Source organism: Dromaius novaehollandiae, chromosome 2, assembly GCF_036370855.1.
Source record: "Dromaius novaehollandiae isolate bDroNov1 chromosome 2, bDroNov1.hap1, whole genome shotgun sequence".
Classification (NCBI taxonomy): domain Eukaryota; kingdom Metazoa; phylum Chordata; class Aves; order Casuariiformes; family Dromaiidae; genus Dromaius; species Dromaius novaehollandiae.
In genome coordinates, this window is record NC_088099.1 from 68,574,024 (window position 1) to 68,599,812 (window position 25,789).

General features: G+C 40.2%; 1 long non-coding RNA gene across 1 annotated transcript; it reads right to left on the reverse strand.

The window, feature by feature from the left end:
• Positions 1-775: 775 nt before the first annotated feature.
• Positions 776-11,902, reverse strand: LOC112983051 (uncharacterized). Its single transcript, XR_003259138.2, has 3 exons — positions 11,784-11,902; positions 10,807-10,941; positions 776-7,186 (listed from the first exon to the last, which is right to left on the reverse strand). It is a non-coding gene; the product is annotated as an uncharacterized LOC112983051 (long non-coding RNA).
• Between the last annotated feature and the right edge of the window lie 13,887 nt (positions 11,903-25,789).

Consider the following 25,789-nt stretch of genomic DNA (forward strand, 5'->3'; position numbering starts at 1 on the left):
AGAAGTTGCATTTGACAGTAAGAATTTGACATCTTCATGACTTTTGAAATTTTTAGCTTGCATTTCTGCATACTCAGACCAGCTGTTCCAGCAATTTTCTTTGTTGCTATCAGGATGCTGTCAGGCCACCTGGGGAGGTTCCAATTGTTTGCATTTCTTTTGCTGTAAAGACTCAGGATGCCACTGTTTATGGTCCATCTGCTTTTTTATGTGGATAAAGGAAATATTCTTTGTTAAACTTCTGTCATATAAGCTAATGCATTATCCAATTAGATCACAAAACCAGACTGTTTGTACCTGCTTCATTTTCATGACCAAATGATCTAAATACTGCAGGCTCCACTGGCACAACATGAGCTTTGTACCACAGACAACCATGTGATAGTCTGTGACATTTTTATTCTCAATGAATCAGGCACTAATGTCACATACTTACCACTTCCTTCATTTATCCAATGCTGGTAAAAGAACAAGCTATCAGTCAGCTCAGTTATACAATGAGAAGAACATTTAATTGTCTTTACTTCCTGAATCATATGAGGGATTGACATAAACTCCAAGTATATTCTATATTCACTTACACAAAAAAAATTGAATGCATCACACACACATTTATACAGAAAACATTTACACATTGAAGGGCTCTCATTGGCATCACTAAAATTATGTAAATAAGTAGTTTTGTAACTTCTTGCAATAATGAGCTTCCTCATGAGGTAACACTAGAGAATGTAAACACTAGTTGAGAATTTAATCAAAAAAATCATCAAAATCATTTAATCAAAAAAAATCAAATTTTATTCAAGTTTATGGGTTTTCACAAGCCAGTCACAACACAGAAATATGGCCAGCGCTGCACATACATGGACAAAACCAACTCCAAAGGTGTGATTACTGAGCCTCAACAGCAACAAAGCTGCCAGGCTATGCAAAGTGGAGAGGGACAGAAGTTTTCCAAGCACCATAAATGCTCTTGCTGTAGTTACACTGAGCTCTACAGGAACATTTGGTGTGCTGTGTATGTAGTACAAGCAAAGCCTGATGATGACGACAGGCAGCACTTAAGGAATTGCAGTTCTCTTTTTCAACTCAAAGAGCATTAGAAGAACATTTAACCCAACTGATGGGATTAGCTTGCCAAGATGGTTGTCAATCACGGAGAAATTTACGGTCATCAGTTTATGCAGTAATTCCAGTATCTTTGGAGGGCTATTAGCAAGCACAGGTTAAACTCTTACTCTGTATAGAAAGCTCTGTACTTTTCTTGTGAAATTAGCCATTTGCATGGAGCCAACCACTTGCACACATTTTGCAGGCAAGCCTTAGGTGCTGATTTTGAAAAGCGGGGCTTCTGGGATATGCATCTGCTGCTACCAGCAAACATTACAAAATGGTGATCTTCGTTGTACAGTCACACTCTTTGCAAAGTTAAAAGGATTACTAGATGTCACACATATACATATACTTGCAGAACACAGCAACTCTTCTTTGCGTATTATACTGCATTATAAGATAGACCATATTCCCTTCCCCCCACCCAGCTGCTTAAGTGTTAAAATGAAGAACACTCTTTGAAGAGATAAATGTAAGCAGGCAGAGAAAACATTGCTGTGGGAACCTTACTTTTGCATGACTTCTCATCCTCACTTTTAACACTGCACTTACAATATGTGAAAATTTCTCACTGAAACACTACCAATCTCATTTTGCTTCTGTAACGTTAAAGCCAGGTTCAGCACATCAAAAAATTCATTAAGGTTCATTGACCTTTTGAATAGCACCAGGATCTACTTAAACATTAGAGAAAAAATAAAAAATAATCATTTATAAAGAGAAAAGGAAATAATATGGACTCTGAAGAAAAGGGTAGGCATTTCAGAGACTGCACGACTCAAAAGGGATCCGTGTTCTCACAACAAACTGACAAAACTCCTTGATGATGCAGTGAGATCTTATTTGGAGACTGACATTTAAATTCTGTCACTGGGGAGGGGTTGGCCATGCTGCACAGGTGAGTACTTTGAATGTAGAACCTACTTGACAAAGGAAAGAAAATGAACAGAGATATCAAGAAAATTAACGGAGCTATGCGAAGAATGCTTAAGCAGACTGTAGAAGGGGAGAGGACTCCACAGAAAAAAAAAGCAATGTACTAGGCCTTCAGAACTTCCTCCAAGCACCTGGACATGGACGATCCGTCCTTAACATGCACCTACTCTACACTTGAATACAATGCCCTGGGACAGAGGAACACAGTGAAGTGAAAATATACTTGATTTCCCCTAACAAAGCAATAGTCTGGATGTGGAAGACATCTATCTTCAATGGGCTTCAACACAGCTGTTTGGCTCTGTGCAGTGCAGACATCCCCAGCATTAGTGGGTACCGCCCTTTAAAAAATATGATCTTTTGTGTTTTGTAATGCGAAAGTTTCCACTGATTTTGTTTCTCTGTTGGTCATTAAAAGCTGACATTGGCACTTGACAAATCACATATACTGTACTAATGATAAACAGCAACACCCTACTACCTGTTGCTACTTTACCCATTGTTTAAGTGCACTGTCACCAATCCTTTAACATCACACTCCACTAACCATCACCTTTACCCTGTTTCTCCATCTACCCTTGATTGACCTTCATTCATCTGACGAAGATGACAGACCACAAAAACTTAATCATTCAAAAAGCAGCAGCAAGAATACACACACACACTAACTGGCTGCTCCCGGGTGCTCAGCTTTGCTGTTGAAGTGGCTAATATCTTTTGGAGCAAATATCCATCCAGAAAAGCCAGCATTTCCTCCAGCTGATGACACAGACAATTCTGCACCTGCGAGTCCTTCCTTCATGTTGTATGTACTGTCTCTGTGTATTTACACTGTGTGCATCTCTTAAGTCCTTGCATGGATGTTACTTCTCTTACATTAATTCTTAGGGGGAAATTGCTTCCATCAAACTGCTAACCATCAATGTGCATCCATCAAACTGCTAACCACTGTGCTTTTCAGGAACGCATCCTCAGTGGTAGTGCAGCACAACAGCACTTATGATACCTGCTTCTGCACTCATTCCACAGCTCTGGAAATGAAAGCAAAGTAGTCTTAAACAAGTCTGATGCATTCTAACAGCAAACACTTTTTCTAGACATGGTTTCTTTCACACTAACCCACCCACTGCTGACACCCTATATCCCTGCAGTAGTGTCTAGAGAAAGGAAGGAACACTTCCATGCATTTCTTCAAAAATCTCCTTTATTCCTTCCCCAAGTATCAGTTTCATTAGCAAAGAGAAGTGCATGCCATGTTTAAGCTGATGAGGGGGTTAGTCCATAAAACCCAGCATGTGCCTACTTGTGGGGGAAAAAAAGCAACCTCACCTCCTGCAAGGCAGAAATTGACAGTTCACCCACAAAAATGAATTTGCCAGTCACAGTCTCTTCCAGGTTTGTAGCGCTCCCTGCAGCTCTCCCCAGCATGCTGGGATGGGGCAGAAACCTGCCTGCTAGCAATGCTGTGTTCTCCAATTGCCCTGCTGAATACTGAGGACAGTGTCACCACATACCCCACCCTACTTAGCCTACAGTTTATAAAGCGGTTTCTCATCCCAACCAGCAACTTCACCTGAAGTTAGGGGTGCTTAGTACTCACAAAAGTGAGTTCTACAAATACTGAAATGGAGTCTTTGGTGATGCACTCTTTAATGATGCACACTTTGTGCTCATCAAAAGTCTCATGAGCTTGTCTCAGAAGGCGCATTACACATCACCTCTGGAGAAAAGAAAGCCTTTCTGGTCCACTTGCCATTTGGAATTTATAAATCCGCAAATGAACTTTGTATTTGCTTCAAATTTCCAGTAGGTTTGTCATAAAATTACGTTAACTGATGAGGGACAAATGAATTTATTCTGTAAGAAAAACAATGAGGATTTTGTTAATAATTAGCAGGAAAAAATATTGTATTGTAGAAAAACACTTCCAGGTTCAGCATTTCCTAAAGGCACTTTGCATTTGGATATAAAATGTATTTCCACTGGTTTTGCTTTAATGTTTTATGGTAGCCTGCAAACACATCACTAAATGATGTCAATAAAGTCAAGTCTCTGGCATTTGAAACAAAGCAAGCTTGTAAACAATTCCATTCACAGCATGGAAATAACATTTTGAAACAGCCAACTTACCCAGACGTTTAATAGAAATGAATGACACTGAATCTGTCTTTAGACTTGTGGTCTTTATCAGTCTATAGCTACACACAATACTGACTATACAAGCCAGTATTTTCTACAAGCATTTTTAAATTCACTTGGAAGACAACTTCGAGGAAGAGAAAAAAAGTTCTGCTTTCAGTGAGTAAGAAATCTTATCTGGTTAAATAACTAAATATTTCCAGAAGTATTTGTCCTTACGTATAGATGAACAGAAAGTAGTTGTCATCTAACAACACAGTACAATGACCCTCGTTATTTCAACTAATGGTGGAATAAAACTACAGCATAATTCCTGCAACAGAGGGTCAAGGCACTCATACTGGCAATGATGCTAGTGCTTGCAAAATTTATAATCATCTTACTCATGAGCACCCAAACCTGGCAGCTCTCTAAAGCTTAAGATTTAACATCTGGTCTAAGACATACCTTTTGGTTCCCAACCCTCTTAAATAAAGCTGGGAAAAGTGAGGCAAAGGGATGAAAACACTGAAGAAAGTCAAGAAAAAAAAGGGATAAAAGGGCATAACTGTATGTGCAGACAAAAGAAACATAAGACAACACAGGCAAATTGCTGAGGTAAAGAGATGGGAAAGTTTCCTTTAAGCATGCAGTTTCTGTTTCATGAATTCACTAGACTACTATAAAATACACGGAAGTGCAAAATGCTTCCAATTTGTAAGGGGAATTCATCATAATTGTGCCCTCTCTTGCAACTTTCAGACACACAAGGATACATCCCTTGGAGGGTTAGCATACGCGCAGATTGTGTGGTACAACCCTCAGTTATCTCCCAATGGTATTTGCCACGTATCTGCAACAAACTCGAGGTGTTCTGCAAATGGAGCACTGTGTTGTTATCCTGCTAGCAGTGCTTGGGCTAGCCACTGCAAAGCCGCCTTCTGTTTTGTTGGCCATGAAGTAGCCTGGAAACTTCTGACACTTCCTAAACACCAATGGACAGATAAGGATCTTCTCTGGTTGCACACAGGATCGCTCAGAATCTCTCAGAAACTTCGCAGGACCTGGACCTCCCATCAAAATGCTGCATGCCTGATTTCAGACTTCATCAGCCTGTTATTTGCAACTGTTTGGCATCAATTCTTTCTCTTACGCTAATGGAAAATAAGTGTGCTTAGCCTATTTGTAGATCACCCTCAAGTTTGACCAGAACCAAAATTTTAGAAAGTTCCAACAGTCAGAGAAAATGGATGTGTAATGAGAAATAAACGTCGGGAGTCTAGGGGCAAAAACTCCTAAACACTTCTCTTTCAGACTGTAAGATGATGACTTCGCAATGAGGTGGAAAAGAACATCTTTTGCAATGCCCTCCTTTTGTAAATGTAGTATCGCTATTTATGATGGTTAGTATATGATAAATTTTGCAAGTCTGTTTACAGGAAATACCTATTAAGGCTTCCTAATTTTCATGGTAGTCTCCTCACTGTTGTAAGACAAAGCTGCTGTAAAACAGAGTCAAGTTAAGCCATGCTCCAGGTATGCCTACTGCAGGAGGGAAAAAAGAAAAAAAAATCCACACACATTAGAGAGAAAATTTAAAGGCCATCTTTTTACCACAAAAACTGGAGAGGTCTTCAGACAGAACTCTTTCTGTGACAGTATTTCTCATGCTATTCAACAGCCAGCTTAAAATACTGAGCCCTAAAGCCACCACCATTTAAAACAGGAAAAAAATGTTACTATGTATTTGCTGGAAATAAAGCTGATTGATTTAAAATTTCAGGAAAATTTGAATTCTGTCAGCTGCCTACAAAGCTGCAAAACAAGAAGTTCCTGCAGTGCCCATAACCTTGAATACCCTGATAGCCTAGGGAGCCTGCTGCCTAAGGAATGGCTTAGAACAAAAAGTTGTTTTTCCTTCAATGGAATTGTTCACTGAATTTCTCCTCACAAATACTTAAGCTACATTAAATATATTATTTTCATAAACATTTGGTCCAAATTGGTACCAAAATAACTCCTTCTTCCAACCTCCATATCCCCCATTACCACCACCACCAGTTTGGGAGAATATTTTCCTCCCCAAGAAAATTACATGGGAGTGAAATTCTCTTTTCTAGCCAACACTGTCTGGAGGCAAAGCTTAAAATGTCAAAAGGGCATGAGGGGAACTGCAGCAGGCCAGCAAGTAGATGGGGAAGGCTAATGCTAATTTGCATACTTGTTAAAAATTCAGCATGCTTCAAAGAGATAGAAGAGAATTCAAGGAGATAATCTATAAATGCAGTAAAAAGTAACAACAAGCAGGGACAGCCTAAAACTAGAGAAGAGGAAAAAAATTACTGCAGACATCGGGTGGGAAAAAAAGAATTTTTAAGAAAAGGTTCTGTACTTCCAGTTGAAAAATGGAACAATTTGGGAAAGGAGGTTGCTGAAAAGCCAGAACTTGATGCAACACTTGTAAAAATCATTTTATGTGGAAATCCAGCAAATGCCTCTAGATCAGCAGTTCTCAAACTTTTTTGCACTGAGGCCCCATCCAATAGTAGAAGGTATTTCCAGACCCCAATCCCTCGTCATTACGTAAAAGAAGCTCAAAGCTGCTGAACACATGAGACTCTTGATGGAGAATCGCTGCTCCTCATGCTCTGGAAGGTTCTTTCCTTCCTATTTTCACTTTATACACTGGAACAAAACATGTGATGCAGAAAACATGTTCGTAGTGCAAAGCTGCCCAACTACTATCATTGGCCCAAGCAGGATTTCCTCAATTCAGCATGCAGCAGCTACAGCCATTTCCATAATTACCACAGAGAGCTAAAAGGGCCAGGGCATCCTCCTCCTCACATGAGCATGCAGGCAGCACGTACAGTGTGACACTCCCAGGTTCATAAAGGCACTTTATAGGTTTCTTGGCATCTTTCTCTGGCATCTGCAACGACTTCCTTCACCGAACTCCAGGATCTGGCCCATGGAAAACTTTTATCCATCTTTCTCCATATCATTTGATTGTTCCATTCTACAGAAAGAAGAGACATCACTGTGCCATGTATCAGATTCGGGATCTTAAAAGCATAATGAAGCCTCTGGTGCTTGCCAACATAAACTTTATCCTTCTTGCTCTTCACACTGGAATCTGTCCAGGGCATAACAAGTTAGACAGAAAATTGTACAACTTCCAACTAAGAATAAATTAATTCACTTTATCTCTGAAGTTCTACATAAACTGTGCAGTACTAATTGAATCACTGTAACTCAGAAGAAAAATATACAGACTACTTGGGAGGGGTCTAACTAGGCATATGGTCCACTAGCGTCCAGGTTCCAAAAATATGCAAGCATAAAAGCCATTAGTTAGAAAAACACTTGAAATTGTTACAGAAATATAAATGCTAATTGTAGAAGGGGGAAGGGAGAAGGAAAAAAAGCTAGCAAAACCTGCCAATATCAATACTGTATGTGCTGAACCTCACGATATAGCAGAAATGTTCCACCAGCTCTTCTCACCAATATCAACCACACATTCCTTCTAAATCAAAAAAGGATTCTTTGCATCTTGAAAGTACTACTAAGACGTGGGACAGAGTAGCTGAGAGTGCTTTACAGGCTTCACGATAGTCGATTGTGCTATGCACCACAGAAGATACTTCCATTACACACCTGTGTTTAATTCAACGACTATTTTTACCTTGAATTTATTATACATGGCAAAGCCTCCATAAACACATGCTGGTGCCACAGTAAAGATAAAAGAAACTGCTGAGCATGTGGCAGGAATATTCTCAGGTAGACATATGGGGAAAGCGGCTGGCAGCAGAATAAGATTGACTGGGTCTTTAGTAATCATTTGTTCATCAAGAAACACATAATTAGCATGTTTACCCCAAGAACCAGGGCCTCTTACCAGCACATTTACAAATGCAGCCTTCTGTACCTCCATGCACAAAAAAGGAGCAGACAAGCCTCTCCAATGCTGCTGCTACATGAAGGCTCACTTCCCACAACAAACCGGAAAGTCTGAGTATGAAGAAAGGTGAGATCATGTCTAGCAACAGTTGAAAAAGGAGCAGCTCATTACCAAGGCCTGCTCTCTGCCCTTCTCTTTCTCAGGTCTTCCTTCCTGTTTCCTTACCTCTGCTGCCTTCCCTTTGCTAGATGTGAAGCTATGACTTCAGAGTTTTAAAATAAGCTTTAAATCTAGCTTTAAGTTATTAATATTTCATTCTTTTAATCAATATTGGTATGATCCAGCATACAAAATTTAAGATTGGTCTGCATACTACAGGTGCTGATTTGGAGCTTGCAATTTTCGCTCAGAGCAGAGGTTTTGTTTTGTGCTATGAATTCTGCCATGAAAAATGGAAAAAATTAACCAATCCCATGGAATTGCTTCTCCTGGCAAGGAGACAGCACTGTTCACTCACAGTTCTAATCCAGCACCCTGCAAAACCATAGGCTCAAGAGACTCCAAGCAGATGCATAAACACATACACTCAGTCACTGACAACACAGGTCTTAATGAGGCCAGGGAGATGCCTCTGTTTCAGAGCAATATATCCAGCGCCAGGTGGAAACATCATGCCAATGTAGCAGAGATTGCAAAATTCACCACTTCTCATTTCAACTCCCTTAAGAGTTTCCAGGGTCAGATAATCCCCAGCTTCCACCTCCACCCCTCACTCCAGCAAAACAAACCTTTGGAAGTAAAGTTTCTTACTGGAGCGCATCAAAGCTGTAAGAACTTGACAGCAGATTCAGGGCAACACTGCTCTTCAGAGCTCCTCTTCAACAGGTTAATACAGTCCTTATCTAACAAAGGGTTTAAGCTCAAAGGGCTACAACCTAAAGCATCAGAGTTTAAGGATGAAGCTAAGGAGAGAATTTAAGACATGCTAGCTCTCAAGTCTGAAATGACAAGATACCACACCAGCAAAATTCAGATCAAGTCCTCATGTGCCACTTCTCAATTTGCTAACTCATATGACTTCAGTCTCTTATTCCCGAGAAGGTAATATCCTTGTGCCCCCATTCTGTCACTCCAGGTTTCACTGGTTTGCACAGAGTTTTGCCACCTTTTTTTTTTTTTTTTTGGGGGGGGGGGGGAAATCAGAAGCTAGTCTGAAAAATTAAAAATAAAAAATGTATTATTAAACAATGCACTGGGGATTTTTGCTTTTTGTGTTAGGAGCCGTTATCTCTTCGCAAAAAAATTACAACAGCGAAAAGAAGACAAGGTGCTTTGTTTCACAAAACATGTGGTTAAAGATTACAAACCTGCATTGATTTATTTCTTATCTAGGCAGATGTTTCTGTAATTAAGATTAGCAATACAAATAATGTTCAAAGCTCCTGTCTCCCAACCATTTTACTCAGTAATTCCACTGTGTTTGGTGACCTAACGTTCTAGCAAACATGTAACCAAGTCCGTAACATCCTAGTGGTAGACATAGCTCTGTCTTCTTAGCGTTCTAATCCAGCTGCACAACCGACACACTGAGTATCCAGAGCAGAATAATTCAGAGGATGCAGCAAATCATAAATACAATAGGTATAACCAATCAAGTTCAGAACAGTATCTGTATATACTAATAGAGCTTGCTTTTGTTCAAAACACAAAAGCAGCTTACTATTATTCTCTGACAACAGAAAGATTTTAGCCAGCTCGAGTATTGTAACAATCTAAGTTGTTTTTCACAAAATCACAAAGGACACTTATTAAAACTACAGGAAATATTTTTTCAAAAATGCACTTTAAAATGTTTAATCCTTGAATTAAACAAAACAAATGCTTTTGAGGATACTTGGCACTAGATCTTTGTGACCAACTGAATGCTTGCTTCAGTTGTCAAACTGGGAGAGCACAGGGCAAGGAAATCAGTTTGTTTCAGCATCACCCAAAGCAAACATTTTTCAGTTTTAGCTCACAAGAAAAATGGAAACTATTTTGGTTTGGGTTGAAACATGAAATTTTGTTTCTTTGGGGAATGCTTTTTCTCTTTCTTAAAATTATACTTACCACAATTTTCTAATAAAATATCATTTAGAAAAATCAGTGTTTTCATTTCCTCCCTGCTCCTGTCATTTTGACTGTAGATGAGACCATCTCCAAGTTTCACTAAAATCCATAGGCAGTTTTGCTGAATTCAAAGTGCATCATTTGGCAGCAAATCCCCATACTAATTTTTTTGCTTGGCTTTACCAGTCAGCTTGTGCTGTTGAGTCATAAATGCCCAGTGACAGCATGTCAACCAAATTCACTGCAGGCAACATACATGCAGATAACTCCATTAGCATGATGCTTTATGTCATCTATGGACTCAACCTGCTGATGTGTAAGCCAGGACATGAATAAACAGTTCTGTTTTTAGACTGAATTTGACTTGCTTTGTGTAACAAGGAGGAAACAGGAGGGAATTAAGGGGAGGAGCCCAATATTATTTTAAGTAGGTATGTTGCAGACCAAATCTTTTCTACAGATATGCTGTATTCAAGGTAAGATAAAAAAATGCGTATGATATTTGGCCCCAGAATTTTCACTGCACAGTTCAGCAATTGTTATTCATCACCTCACATTTTCCTTTGTGAAAAGCCTCTTTCCTCTTCTCACTAAAAACACAATAAATAAATAGAAATACAAACCCAACTATCTTCTGCCTCTAGTAGAAGGCCAATAAACCAAGGACAAAGATTTAACGCTCCAGAGAGCAAGCATTTAAATTCTTTCCTTTCTTGACAGGATTTTGTAGTTCAGATCGGGAAGGCTAGAGAAGCAACCTAGAAGGGACAAGAAGATAAGGCCTGAAGCACCTGTACATTACAGAAATCAAAAGACATTGAGAAACATGGGACAGATGTTGGGAACACACCTGCAGTGCGCAAAAGCAGCAATGAGATAAATTAGCACAAGGAACAGCAGGAGGTAGAAAACAGACAAGCAATTTTGCAAGGAAAAGTAAAGAGAATGCAAAGAAACAAAACACAAGGAAGGAGCAAATTTACAGGTAAGGATCTTGAGTGCTAGAAGAGCCTGTTGAACAGAAGATTACAAACGGAGGCAAGAGTGTGAGCACTGTGATGGAGAGCAGAACTTGCAGTGTGTCTCCCAGGGAAGTACTAGGTGGTGGTGTGGTACTGGGGGAGCACGGCACTGCTGAGAGGCATGGAGGGGTGAAACTGCCATCTGCAGAAATGTGCAAACCCTTTGATCCAAAAGCAGAGCCATGTCCATTCCAGGACACAAAGGCAAGGGGCGGGGTGGGGGGGGTCAACTAACAACGGGAACATCTGCATCTTTTGAATTCCAGCACAGCCCTTGCTGAAACTTTGCTACATGTCATGAGCCATGCAGAGCCTGGCCAGGGAGAGGCATCATGGAGAACTAGGGGACTAAACTGGTGAGTTGGTGATGATATGGAAGTGCTACTGTCTTTATGAGAGACACTGCAACCTCCTTCCAGTTTTCAGATCCTGAGGGAGCCATCTTTTACCATGAGATACAAATGAAATCCAGCTCACCTGAGCTTAAAAAGTCAATGTACATTTTAGACTAGAGCTAGTAACATTATATTCTGTTTCCTTGGCCAAGTTCTACTTTCAGAGAGCCACAATTCACTCACCTGAGTTCTCACTGCAGTTTTGACTCTCTGCTGTTGAATATTTTCTACCATGTGACCCAAATGTGACCAAGGAAGGTATTTCCATGATTTGTCCCAGAAGTTAATGCAGCTCAGAACACTCTCTGGAACCTTGTCAAAGAAAAGCACTCTACACAATTAAGACAGTAATGTTTGTGTGGAAACAGATGAAAACCATTTGTCATTTCTTTTCCTCTGGAATATTCATTGCTCCCAAGGAGTTTATCCATATACCCTATTTACAAGATAAAACACCTTCTCTCATTTTTTCAATAAATATCATAAAGATATATTAGGTCACTGGGATTTATGCAGAGATATTTGGCAGGCTTTTCAGGGCTGTCAAAGATAAACTGAGTATGTGGTTCTCCCATACAGAATGAATTATCTGAATAAATGTGTGCTAGGAGAATTTGACTTGTTATCTATATCTGATTCATTCTCAGATAAAAATATATACACTCACACTGATGTCAGTGAGGCTGCAGAACATGTAACAGAAGAGAATATGTCCTTGGGCTGTTTCTGTAAGGCTTATGATAGAAAACTGACCAGTAACACTGATATATTAAAAACAAACAAAAAACATTGTTTGAAGTATAGGAAAGGGAGTAATTTATCTTGCTTGTTTCAGCTTTTCATTACACTGGGTTTTAGTTTTCTATGTTTTACCCTGTAAAGCTTTAGCACAGGAAACGCATAAAACCAGCAATAAAACCTTTATCAATTGCATCTTACACAGCACTAACAGAGCACTTTTCAATACCTCTTAATTATTGAAAGCCAGCACTAGATTTAGAAGGGCAACTGGCTCCCTACCATTTTCAAGTATACATATGGCCAACAGGCCACTAGTTGGTACACATGGCCAATGTCACAGCATTCACACAGTGTACACAAACCTATTTAGACAAGACAACTGATATGCACACATAATCAGCTTTGTAAAACACTTGTCTCCTTAAGATGAGAGGAACTATGGAAGTGCTAATCTGTACTACTTTGAAGGAGAATTTTGTGATACTCCATTGATTTTATTCCCTTTTGGTCAAAAGGAAAAAATAACTTGTAGTTCCTGGTACTGCATAGAGAAGTGTTCAGTCTCACAAGGCAGAAATACTGCCCCTCATACTGGAACTACTGTGAAGTCAATGACAATTGACTGATCATATCTTGACTGAAAAAAAGTTGCAATTGAAAAGGCTGTTCTTTTACCAAAAGGAGAGGGAGCAAAACAGCTTAATTCCAGCAGAGCAGTAGGAAGATGGTGGCAACTGCTTCGCCTCCCTAGAAGATGTCTCAAACATTTGAAAATCCTGCCAGGGAAGAGGTCATGTATGGTTCTCCCATATCCATTTAATGATACAATTATGCAGATTAACACCGAACTCTTCCACATGTCTATCTTAAAGATATGTCATGCAAATAATACAGTAGATTCTACTCCTGTCAAGAAGAGAGATTTTTCCTTGAATGCAGTTGTTTTTTCTTTTTTCTTTTTTCTTTTTTTTTAGTTTTTCAGTTGCAAAAGATGTAAGAGATTTATGCCTTAACTCTCTAAGACATGGAAGCATGGATGTGGAGAAGTTTTTAAAGACAATCTCTGACCACTCAGGGCTAGATGAGATCTTTCCGCCCATCCAAAGGAAGACTATCACCAGGAAATGATCAGTAGTGAATGTGTACTGATGCTTAGAGAAGCCACTTGGACTCCAGTACCTGTGGAATCATAGTTATAAATCCCATATACTTCAAAATGTTGGCAACAAATTGGAGAAATGGTCTAGAAAAAAATAAGACGGCATTCAATAAAGACGAGTGCAAGATCTACACTAGCCTAGGGAACAATTCTGCAGGAAAAGATCTTTCAGTTATACCAGACTGCAAACTGAAATCATTCTCATGGAAAACGCAAATACCTTACTGGATTCATAAATAAAAGCACACAGACAATTTATTCTTCCACATCTAAGCCCTCTGACACTGTAAGTACAGAACATTGCCAAGCTCTGGGCATCACACTTTGAAAATGGTCACAATTATAGAAAGTCCAAAAGATAACAAGAACCATCAGAGGTCTAGGAAACTCAACCTCAAGGGAAAAACTGAACAAATGAGAGATGGTTAGCATAAAGAAGAGAACACTGAAGGAAAATCTGGTAAGACCCTTCAAGCATATCAACGGCTGCTTCAAAGAGGGAGGGAATAATCTGTTCTCCATAACCAGAAAGTTACACCCAAGACTGAAGTAATGGGATTAAATTGCAAATTCAGATTTGACAATGAAAAGCTTTGAATAAGTAAAGATAGCAAAGCACTAGACAGATCTTCTGTCTTCAAGGTTGTGAGACTATCTTCAGATTTTCTGGAGAAAAATTTGTGTGCTTTTGCAGCAGAGCATCATGGTAGCTCCACAGCAACACACTGTAAACATGCAGGAGCTCTGACCAGGCACCCTCTGTGTCAGGGAAGTATCTGCAGTCCACAAAAATGGTCTGAACAAAAAACATGGGCAGGAAAAACGATAGATTGGTGGGAAAACTCAAGACAGAGGCTAGCCCAAATCCCAGTGTTTCAGAAGCCAGAATGAGCTCTGAGCAAGCAACTCAGCAGTCAGGACCCAGCCAGGTTGACCTTATCTTCCAGTGGGAAGACTAAGAAAACAGATGGAGCTGAACAGAAGATGAGATCTCCGATTCTATTCCTGCTTACCCAGTACTGAGACAAAGCCCAAACATCTGACTGCACCTTCCATTAAAACATACAATAATCATGCATGCTGGCAACTGTGCAAAAATTAAAAGCTTATTTGAACTTCAGCTGCTTGCAAGACTTAGCCAGGTATTCACCAGATTAAGCTTTCTATGCCTGTTGAAGTTGGAGAGACAAAGTATCTTCCAGTTACCCACTGCAGCACTGGCTCAAAGGAAGCCAGTGATGACCATATACTGGCCACTATAGGTAACAGGATCCTAGATCGAGTAAACTTCAGTCCTTATTCCATATGACAAAGATACAGAGGATCTGTTGTGGGTATCTTATACCCAGTATATAACAACAGAGACACTCAGACACCAAATGGCTGTTTTTTTCTGATATTTTATAAAGATATAAAGGTCTGTTATGCCTAGAAAAAGTGGTTATATTAGAAAGAGTCACCTCACATCTTGAAAGTTACTATAGACTTAGTCACCTTTGTCACTGTCACTGAAAGTCACCTTAGAACAGCCCTGGATCAAAGCAACAGGGAGAAATAGCAGTATCTTATTTAGAGTAAGACCAAGTGGAAGCCTAAAAAGCCCGAAAGACATGGGTTCTTTACCTGCAAGACTTTGACCAAGTCTTTAATGTTCAGCTTTCTCTTCCTCGCTCTGTAAAATAAATTTAACAGTGATTATCTGACTGTCTGAAAGGATGATCATGAGAGTTAGCTATAGATTGAAAAGCACCCTGAATGTGTTGAATAGCATTTCAGGAAACAAGAATTATTAAACTGATAAAAGAGCAAAGTAATTTAGGATCACCATAACTTGACTACAGATCACCAAAATCACACTAGGACAAATTATCTCTTTCAGAAAGAACTCCTATCATAAACTCCAAAGCAAGGCACCATGCCCACCTACATTCAATGTGGCTTCCTCTGCCACTAGTAGAAAGAGAAATCTAACTTCCTTTTCTTCTGTGAGAGCTCAACTTGTGGGATCCTAAAAGGAAGCAAAACCAGAGGAGCCACTAGAGTATTTCTGGCGTGAGTTTGCCAGAGTAATAGTTTAAATGAGACCCTGAGCAATACCTTTTCTTCCAAGGAAAACATTACACAGTACAGTCACTCAGATGCCTACAGATCCGCTCTACTGCTTTAAAGAGAATAACAATTTTGTTCACATTTAGAAAAATGCCTTTTAGTTTTTTTTTTTTTTAATCTTTTCTTTCTTTTTAAATAACAGTGTCAATGGGATAGTACAAAAAAAACACTGCCATCGTCAGTAAACGTTCCCTGCAGCAGCCAGGGTCTGCCTGATTTGGGCATATGTATTTTGGAGCTTAGCCAGCACAGTAAGGTTTCTCAGAGCACAACTTCATCCACCAACACCACTTACCCACTTCCAGTCAACATTAGCCTCCAGCTAATTACCTGCCAGCACAAGAGTGGACCAACAGAGCTTTCTGGCCAGAAACTGACTTGATGCGATGGTCTGCCAATGAGAAAACCTGGAGAAGTCCCCCCTTTCTGCCATTCCTCCTGTACTCTACTGGAAGTGGGAGGATGATACCATTATAAACAAATGAATCACCAACAGCAACCTGAAAATAAATTTCAATGGACCTGCACAGGCTGCAATTTTTCCCTAGAATACAATTATAAGCTTAACATCAAAAAGTTATGACAGTCTGCAGGTCCATCAAGAATTTTCCTTCTTTCTTAGAGCATTGTTTTGTCCGGAATGAGCAGAAGACATCATCGCTATTTACTGAATGCACAGAAATAGAGTGCTGAAGAGCAGCTGTCTTTCTATCTGCTCAGTTTGCGTGTTGCTTTCATAAATGATCCTATCGTCCAGACACATTCTCATTTGACACTACATGGCACATGGTCAAAATTACTTTACCAGAATTATTTCTCTCCCTGTAATGATGTAATCCAGGCTGGCTGCTTCCCTCTCCTTCCCTCCAATAACGGCGAACCCACAGGCCAGCTCCAAGCAAGCAGGAAAGGGGAATGAAGGCAGATTGGGCAGGCTGGGCCTGGTTACAAGCCCGGGGAGTGACCTGTCCCTCGCTGCAAGAGCTGCACAGAGCCTTCCTTCCGGAGGTCCTGACTGTGAGTGCCAATGCCAGCCAAAGCTAGGTGCCACGGGAACCTGAACAAGCCAGTCAGAATCATGTATGCGCTACTCCATCCATAACCGAGGGGGCCTGGGGTCACTCCAAGAGAGATCCAGAAGAGACCCCGAGGGAGCCCCACAGGGAGGCTCTGGGGAGCCTGAGGACCACCAGGACTCCCAGTCTGAGCATCACATGGCTAGACCCACTGTGCCAACCCACTTGGCTTTGCTCCTGGGCTGCAATGTCTCTCCCATGGGACAGGGAAGTCATGCCACTCATTAACATTAAATATATCTATGACTAAAAGTATTTTGATACTCAAGCCCATTTAGTTTCAACACTGTCAATGCAGTCTCAAACTATGACCAAATCAAAGTCTCCAGGAACTTATATTCCTACAAGTTTCACAAAAAGCGACTGACAGGTAGAGGAGAGGGAACCCAGCTAGCACCCTGTGAGAAAACAAGCACAACACAGAGGCGGGATCAGCAGTTTGGGAGCCAGCAGGCCTGCCAGGATGCCTATGCTGACTAATGGAGACATGCTCGTGGAGGTCCACAGAAGCCCAAGCACTGCTGTTCCCCACCTCTGGAAAATGAGAGTTAATAATATAAGAGCAGCTGCAGTGATGAAAAGAGGGAAGATATGCAACACAGGAGCCAAACGCAGAGGACACCAGGCTTCATTAATGCCATGAGTCCCTGTTCTAATACACAAAAAATTCCTGTCCTGTCTTTAATATACACAAGACTCCTGCTACACCCAAAGAGCTATTACGCCATGGTTTCACCTGGTAATGCGTGCAGGTGAAGTTTCCCATAGCTCTTACTCCAAAAGTCTTATTCCCTTCAAATCTCCCTTAAAGCTCACTAGAACCACAGCTACTTGAGCAAATAAGGTGACAAGGCATGCTACGGAGAAGTGCCAGTGTGGATTGTGCCATGCTGAGTGGTTAGAGGACAGCTTGAGGACAGAAAGCAGTCTGTGAACCAAGAGTTTGGCTCTGGCTACAACTCCATGACCCCACATCTCTGACCCGACTTCAGTCCCATCCGTTCAAAGAAGCTGAGAACATCGCTTAACATTTGCAGGCATTTAGGAGGTTTCAAAAACCAGGCAGAGATGCTAAAAGTTTGTGCCATTTATTCTCTTGAGGTGCCAGTCTTGGGGAAAATCAGATATTTGAATGTCAGCAACGTTACTCATTTTCCAGACCAATCTACATCAAGTAAGTATGGCAAACTCTGAACGGGTATCTAAACTGAATTTCTACAGCACTTTAGTTTCACTAGCCTCTTCAAGATAAAACATGAAAATATGATCTTGGCAAAAGCAGATTAGCCCAGCCACTAGGGAAACATAACTTATACGCTGACTGACTGCTTTGGCTCTGAGCAAATTAAATCTTTTACCACCAATTCCTCTCCTCTTTTCCGGCATTTGGTAGAAGCTTCATATCTGATCATGTCTTTTCTATGGGCTTTGATCTAAGCTATGTTTTGACAACATACAATTAAAATACCTTTAAGTTAAAGAGCATGATTAATGTAAGTACATGCCTGTAAACTATCTAGAGAATTCATTCAATTAAATATCCATGAATTTTGATATAAGGAGAAGGAGTGCTACTATTAAATCTCTATCAAGAAAGGATAAATCAATGAAAGATTTGTAAAAGAATCCAAATAACCAAGATTTACCCCTTCCATTAATGTAATACTTTGCTTTCCCTCCTTAAATGATAAATGCAAGACAATTTAGTATTTTCCTCGAGAACAAGAACCTTAATTTAATTTTACGTTTAAATGGTCATTAATTCCAGACTATTCTATGCACATGGGAGAAGTTCTATTACAGTAAAGAGGACCCAGTAAAAACTGAACACCACCACATATCTATATATATATATATTAAAAAAAAAAAAAAAAAAAAAAAGGACTAGCACTGCTTTTTTCCTGCTGACTTTTCTTGCTTTTTTCCTGCTGACTTTTCTCTAAAGGTCCTTCTTTGCTCTATTTGCCTTCCTATGCAAGTCAATGATTTTTATTTGGTTTTAAATCACCACATCTTAAAATATGCCATGAAACTTCTGAAAGCCCATTTCCTCTTAAAGCCATTCACATTCTCAAGAAACATGGAGAGGCTGTTTAAAGTGGTATATATTTATTACCACCTATATGGTATTACTTATGAACTGTTAGCAAGTTAGCAGTTTTCTCCCTTCTGTCATCGCTCAGCAGGAAAAATAAAAATGCATGCATCAAATCTTCATGTTTGCACTGTTGACTTCTGGTACCCAGCAGTGTCCCTCTGCTACTATAGAGTCCAGTACCACATCCTGCAACTCCTAAACAAACACACTGTGAACTTCCATCTCCTTCTGGCAACACACACTCCAGCCCTTGCTTCCTCTCCTGCTGTGAGGAAGGGAAACTGCTCCAGGGTAAGCGTCCAGATTTCCCAGTCTGGTAAATCAAATAGCTCCATCCCCATCATAACCCAAATCCACAGTGTGTGACCCGCACTATTAGTCCGTACCTGTGTGGTGCGTCAGACCTTTTCCAGAAGTGCAATGTATGAACTATAAGTTGTGCTGTAAGGGTCTCTGAAAAAACTGGTAGCCAGGAACAAACCACATGCATTGCCTTGGTAGAGCACAAACAGTCCACAAATGATGAACTGGCAATTGACACCTGTATTATTTTGCAGATATGTAATTACTGGTTGATGTATTCATCTTCCACTTCATTATTAACAGGTAGATTCTTCTGTATTTTAAGTCTGAGGACACTGACTGTGCTAAGAGACCTGGGCATGGCTGTGACTCCCTCTTGGTCAGGAGGAAAAGGCTGTTATAAAGACAGATAGACAATCTGGTAGCTGTCTGTAATAGCTTTTTTAACCCTGGCTCATCATGGGTAACAGATAACTCAAGTGCCATACCTGTGCTGCACCCATTTCCTTTATACTTGCTTTCCTGAAGTGCAAGAAGTCTGCCTGCATGTTTTGTGATAGTAAGGACTGTATTTCTGCACTCCCATGATGGCAACAGACAGGGGAAAACACAGCTCCAAACTGTAGAGAAGGTAGTAGGCTTCTTTTCATCACCAGCAGTCCTTGGGTGGAGATGGGAGGTAAGGTAAATGAATTTTTCTTTTACAGATTGGAATATCTAAGTAGAAAAAGGGCATACCTTTAATTTTCTTCCTTGAAGAAAGGGGGTGGAAGAAGGTCAGCTGAACTCTCCACAGAGAAGATATAAATACTTGACATTTTTCTTGTGACCAAAATTGACAGAAAATGATCAGAGAGTTTATACAAGGTCTATCAAGTATGTATCTCCCTTTCATAGAATTCCAAACTGGCAATTAGTTATTTCCTCCATCACTGCTGTGAAAGAGCTATGAAACCCACAAATCACAAGCTAACTGCAGCACCCTGTGCCCACTCACTCTTCCAGACTTTTGTCTCACCTCCAAGGTGAGTTTTGCAGAATACTTCCTTTCCTCTCTCAGCCCTGGGGGGGGGTGTTAGAGTTTCCTCTGTTTACTGGAAAAAGAGCAAGACTCTCTGATGAGCAGCCTCTCCCTACAGCATGACAAGCACAAAAGATATTAAAGCCGAAATACAACTCTAAGGTTTTTTTTTAACCACAAGTTTAAGTTAATTAGTTATTCTGGCTTTAACTGACAACACCTAAGTATTTCAAGACCATCAATTTTGACAGTAACACCAAGTATACCAAATAACAAAGATCTCTGTGAATAAGATAACTATTTTTTATAGGTCTTCCTAGAGACTACGAAATGTATTTCTGCTGTCAACCCCAATACATCATTCAACAAGAACAGAAACTTTCTGTACATTTCAGAGAGCTAAGAGGAGACATGGGAATCTTGCAGAAGACAGGATGTTCCTAGACAAGAAAAGGTAAGTATTAAAAATACTGTTTGGCTAACAAATATAGAAGGGACTTAATCTTTTTTTTTTTTCCCTGTAATAAAATACTTAAGTTCTCATGCCATACCTTCCTCAGCTGCCATAAATACAGGATAACTAATGGGACTTGAGAGTTAATTTTATTTCATTTTTTCAGAGTAAGAAATTGTAAGTCCACTACCCACTGTTTTATCTGCCACAATGATTATCTCTTAACATGATTTCTTCTACACAATTTCAGTTGAATCATCAGAAGTATTTCCACACCCTTAACAATTCTTTTGCTTATAAAACAGCCAGTTCTGAAAGTATGATAAAAAACAGAAAATAAAATCTTGCTTTTTTTTCTCCATATGTGCATGGCTCAACACTAATGATTACAGAATGAAATATAGTACTTGATGAGAAGTGAAGAAAAATTTTGTTCAGGAGCAAGCACAGACTGAATCAGAGAGTGTAAAAGCTCACAAGATTAAAACACTGAAAAATATTTTTAAAACATCATTCCCATCAGATTAGTGATTGTATTTTGCTCACTGATATGTGGCAAGGACTAGTGCTGAGAAGATAGACGTGGGAGCCAAGAAGTGAATAACAGAATGTTTTTCCAATTGTTTTCTATTATCTTTTAATAGTTTAAAATTAATTAGGTGAAAAATATTCATGTCTGCAGATGGAATAAGAAAAAGATAGAATGTGTTTTCCTCCCCTAGATTGTTTTTTCAGGCTCCAGGCATCCCACATCTACTTGGAAAGTAAGAGAGGTAAGAGTTGGGGGGTTTGTGTGTTTTTATTTTATTTTATTTTTTTTTAAGAGAGAGAAAGACAGTAAGGGTTGAAATTCTTAGTTTCTCTTGCTATACTTCAATTGTCATAAAAAGGAAATAATAAAATATCTTAATTTCCAAAGGACTAACAGCAGTATTCTTCATTCTCCTACCCAAGAGCACAGAGAGCAAGATGAAGAGGAGACAGATAATTGCCACCCAGCTCCCTCAGGAATGAGACACCAGGATCCAGTTCTACTAAAACTAGTGGAGAGGCTTAACTTAAGCAGTTTAGTAGTTCTCCTGAAAACCAGGCAGTGACTGTTAAGTTCAGAATTAACTCTCAAGCTTTAGGATTGCAGGAAAGGAAGTAACATAGCTTCTCTTAAAGACATACAAAGCCAAGAAATAAGTAGCAGAATGCTTTTCCAGTTGTTTTCTATCATCTTTTTAGCAGTCTTTAAAAAAGGGCAGTGGGAGGGGGGAGAGGTGAGGAGAAATTTATGGGAGCTACCTGCAATTTATTTCACCATCATCTCTGCTTCCCGACTGCTTTAACAATTCTCAGTTTATGAGCCACTCCTAGAACATAGCCCTTTCCAACTCCACAACACACAGAACATCACCTACATCAGACTAGGTTACATGAGAAATAAAATCTGTCAGTCACTCGCTGGTATTTTGGTTTCATTTGTGCTCTCTGCAGGGAGATCAGGATTGTTCTCCCAGGCTCACACAGCCCTGGTGCACTCCATCTGTATCTCTCCTCTCCAAGAGCTTGTATTCAGAATCCTCTTCAATTACTACATAGAACTAGAGTATTAATAATCCCAAAACAGCAGGTATTTAGTCTGTTTAACCAGGCTGTAAGTGACACGGGCTTCACAGAATTATGGAGAAAGAAACCATACAGAGAGAAAATGACTGAAATACCAAGAAGCACCTGCAAGAAAGCCTGCTCTCAGTTCTTCCTCCAGACAGGGTAATTATCCCTCTTCTCAGAAAAGACTGCTTGTTCTGAAACCCTCATGTGCTGAGTCCAGGGACAATGTTGCTGGCAGGGGGAAGGTCCAGAGACACAACTCCCATCCTCCAGACTCTTCTGGCCCCCAAAGTTAGCCACTGTCTTATTGGAGGGTGGGCAGACCTCACACTCAAGTTTGCTTGCAAGGTAAATGAGACACACTGTAAAGAGAGATACAGAGACTACAGGTCTTTCCCCTCCTAATAGCTTCCAAACACCACCTATTTATGCTCATTTCAGGTAGGCAAGATGGAAGGGGAAAAGAGAAACTGCATTTACGGGTTAGCAGGAAAAGATTCCTTTTAAGGGAAGATATATTTGCAATACAGAGTTTTATTTTTCTGCAAAGCAAATCACAGTCTTCAATTTAGAAAAGCCAACGTCATTGTTTCTCTTGAGCTCTCCAGAAACAACGAGGAGCTACACAATGCCTAACAGTTGCAAACTGACTGCCCAGAGTATTTTTTCCATTCATCGTTTTGGTAAAAACAGATGTCTTCCTTGTGCTACAAAGAACAACCATAATGATCTAAAAGCTCTACTTGTGCTAAATAAACATACCACCTTGCTGCAGGGCATACTCATTCAAAGGGGGAAAGGAGGATTCAGACATTGGCTTACTGCAACTTTTTCTTCATTTGGCTAGAATATAATTTGTTTATTGATATTCCTAACACAGTGTCAGAAAAACAAACATATCATCAGATAAAATACTTTGCCAGTATTTTGTCACATTCTGGGCTTCCTGGCATTAGTCATCTGAATATCCTAGGGCACCAGCAGATGTAAGGTCTGATAAAAGCTGTTTCCTTGATTTCATGACCAAGAAAAACGCAGGCACTCTATGCATCTTTAGTGGGAGTAAGTGTTGGGTGCAAATGGTCCCCACCCATAAACACCACCCCCCCGCACACACTCCCAGTCTGGAAATCAGAGTCTAAAAAGGTTTTTTAAGCTCCTTCATCCTACTCCCTCTCTCACAGGCTACATAAATCCAAAAGTGTGACTGTATGGCATTCTTGCCCTCCAGAGCGCCATTTTCTTCTGGCAAAGATGCCTGAAGAATCCACTCCATTTCTCTGATCCTCAAGAATATAATGCTAGAAGGAATTTCCATAAGATGGACTCAGATGGCTAGTGCTCGAGATCGATCAACACCCATAGTTACTGCCCATGACTGCTACTCCATCAAAGTCAAATGAGTTACACTTGGTGCAAACACATACATCAAACATCAGAGAATATCTGGACGGGCTAGAACACATCCAGCTCGTGGGTATTTTTTTTGGGGGGGGGGGGGGGGGGGGGGAAGAGGGTGTGCACAAAAAACCTGAAACTGAGGAGGATTCTATAATGTCAGCAAATGGCAAGAAAGACTCACAAACTGGGGAAAGTTCACTACTCACTACACTAAGTTAGAACCAGAGCCAGTTCCAAAACCACTCTTCAGTGTGATACCTGCTAAACAGTTAATTTCCTCAAGTTCATCTTGAGATGATAAGCATTCAAGATCACGCACTAGACGGTGTTTACTTTTCCTGGAGAGGTAACAGCTTGATACCCTAGCACATCTTGTGAAGAAGGAGTCGGCCTACCTCAGTCACTCCAGCTGAATTAGTCTCTCTGGAAAGATCAATCTAGCCTGCCTCTGGACTCCGGTGTATTTTTTACTCTCAACATTTCTATCTGAAGTAGTACATATATCTAAAAGAATGCTAAGTGGTAGACTTGTAATTTTTAAAGCAATGTAGCACAAAGAACTCAACTGGAAAAAGGGAAAGAAAAAAATTGAGGACTAATTTAATTCTCCCATTTGGTCAACAACTATTTTGTCTAAAACATAGCTTTGAAGTCTGCCACAGCTTTGATCTCTCTGAGATCCTGACCTAACTCATTTGGACTTCTTTATCCCATCAATTAACATGCTTTTTCACCCCTTCACTCCATACATTACTATTGCTATAGGAAGGAAGCCCGGCTTCATTACTATAGATAGGAATCAGATGGCTCCCTCAGAAAGTCAGGATCTGGACATTTCAGATGATTCGTCATATTTGCTGACCCCAAGCTTTGTTGTTCAGGCCCACGACTGACCTGCTGAAGCTCAGAAAAGTTCTGTTTCTACCAAGCTCTGCTTTTAACTCCCTTGTGCCCCATTAAACTAAAGAGAGTGAAAGACAGGTGTGATATGTCAACTAGACGTTCAGGCCTTACACAGGATTCATCTGAAACGCTTTTCGGTCCTCTGCTTTCAGATTCCCTCCCTATCCAGCTTCCAGGGACTCTTCTTTTATTATGTACTGTGATCATAGCTGCACCAAGCCATTTCATTTTAACAAGCTCATTTTGTAACCAACCACAACAATGACAGCTGTTCATTCCAGAGCAGCCAGAGATGCTGTGCCCAAGTGGCACGTTGAGCACTGGCACTTTAGCTACCCAAATCAAATGCAATAACACCACAAACCATGTGCTGGGGAGATGCCAAAAAGGGTCTCACCTGATACCAAGTGGTCCAGGATTACAACAAACCTTATGTCTCTGACTGTAACAATAAACAAGAAACAAGTCTTAACTGCAACATGCAAAGGAACTACTTACCATAAAGATATCTAAGAGCATTTCACACATATTACGCAGTATCAATTCATTTTTCTAGGGCATAATTTCAAATTAAAGTACCATAAAAAAAATAAAAAGGTTTTTCCAAAAGAGGAGAGCAGAAAAGTCCATAAAATAGAGCAGGTCAAATGTAAGCAGAAAATTAAGAGGCTGAAAACATCATGAAGAGTGCCCTGTAAAGAATGCTTAAACTGATGGTAGAGAGTCTCTTAACTACACCAAAAGCAGGAAGCCAGCAACACAGCTAATAAGACTGCCTGATGACTATGTTGTAAAACTCAGGAACGCTAAGACCACAGCAGAGAAGCTCAATGAGTTCTCTGTGTCAGTTTACTATAGAAGGCATTGGGGAGATTCCCATGTCCCACACATTTGTTGTGGCACATAGGTCAGAGGAGCTAGATCGCTTTAAAGCAAGTACACAAGGAGTACTAGATCAAACAGACAAATCAGATGTTAAAATGTCACCAGCACTGGATTGCACTCACCCAAGGGCTCTGAGGGAACTCAAACATGAAACTGCAGAACTGCTGGTCAAGGTTTGTAGCTGATCACTATGAACAGCTGCTGCGTTGGAGGACTGCCAATGGACTCCCATTTACAAAAAGGGCTCCAGAGGGGATCATGGGAGCTACAGGTGGGGAGCGATTTCCAGTACTAGTAGAATGAATACAGTCTATAATAAAGTTATAGACCACAGGGCCACAGGTGGGAAACAGTCAGCATGGCTTCTGCAAAGAGAAAACCCACCTCTCCAAGTGGCTGATTTTCTACAATGCTGTCAAATAAGCATTCAGATAAATGGG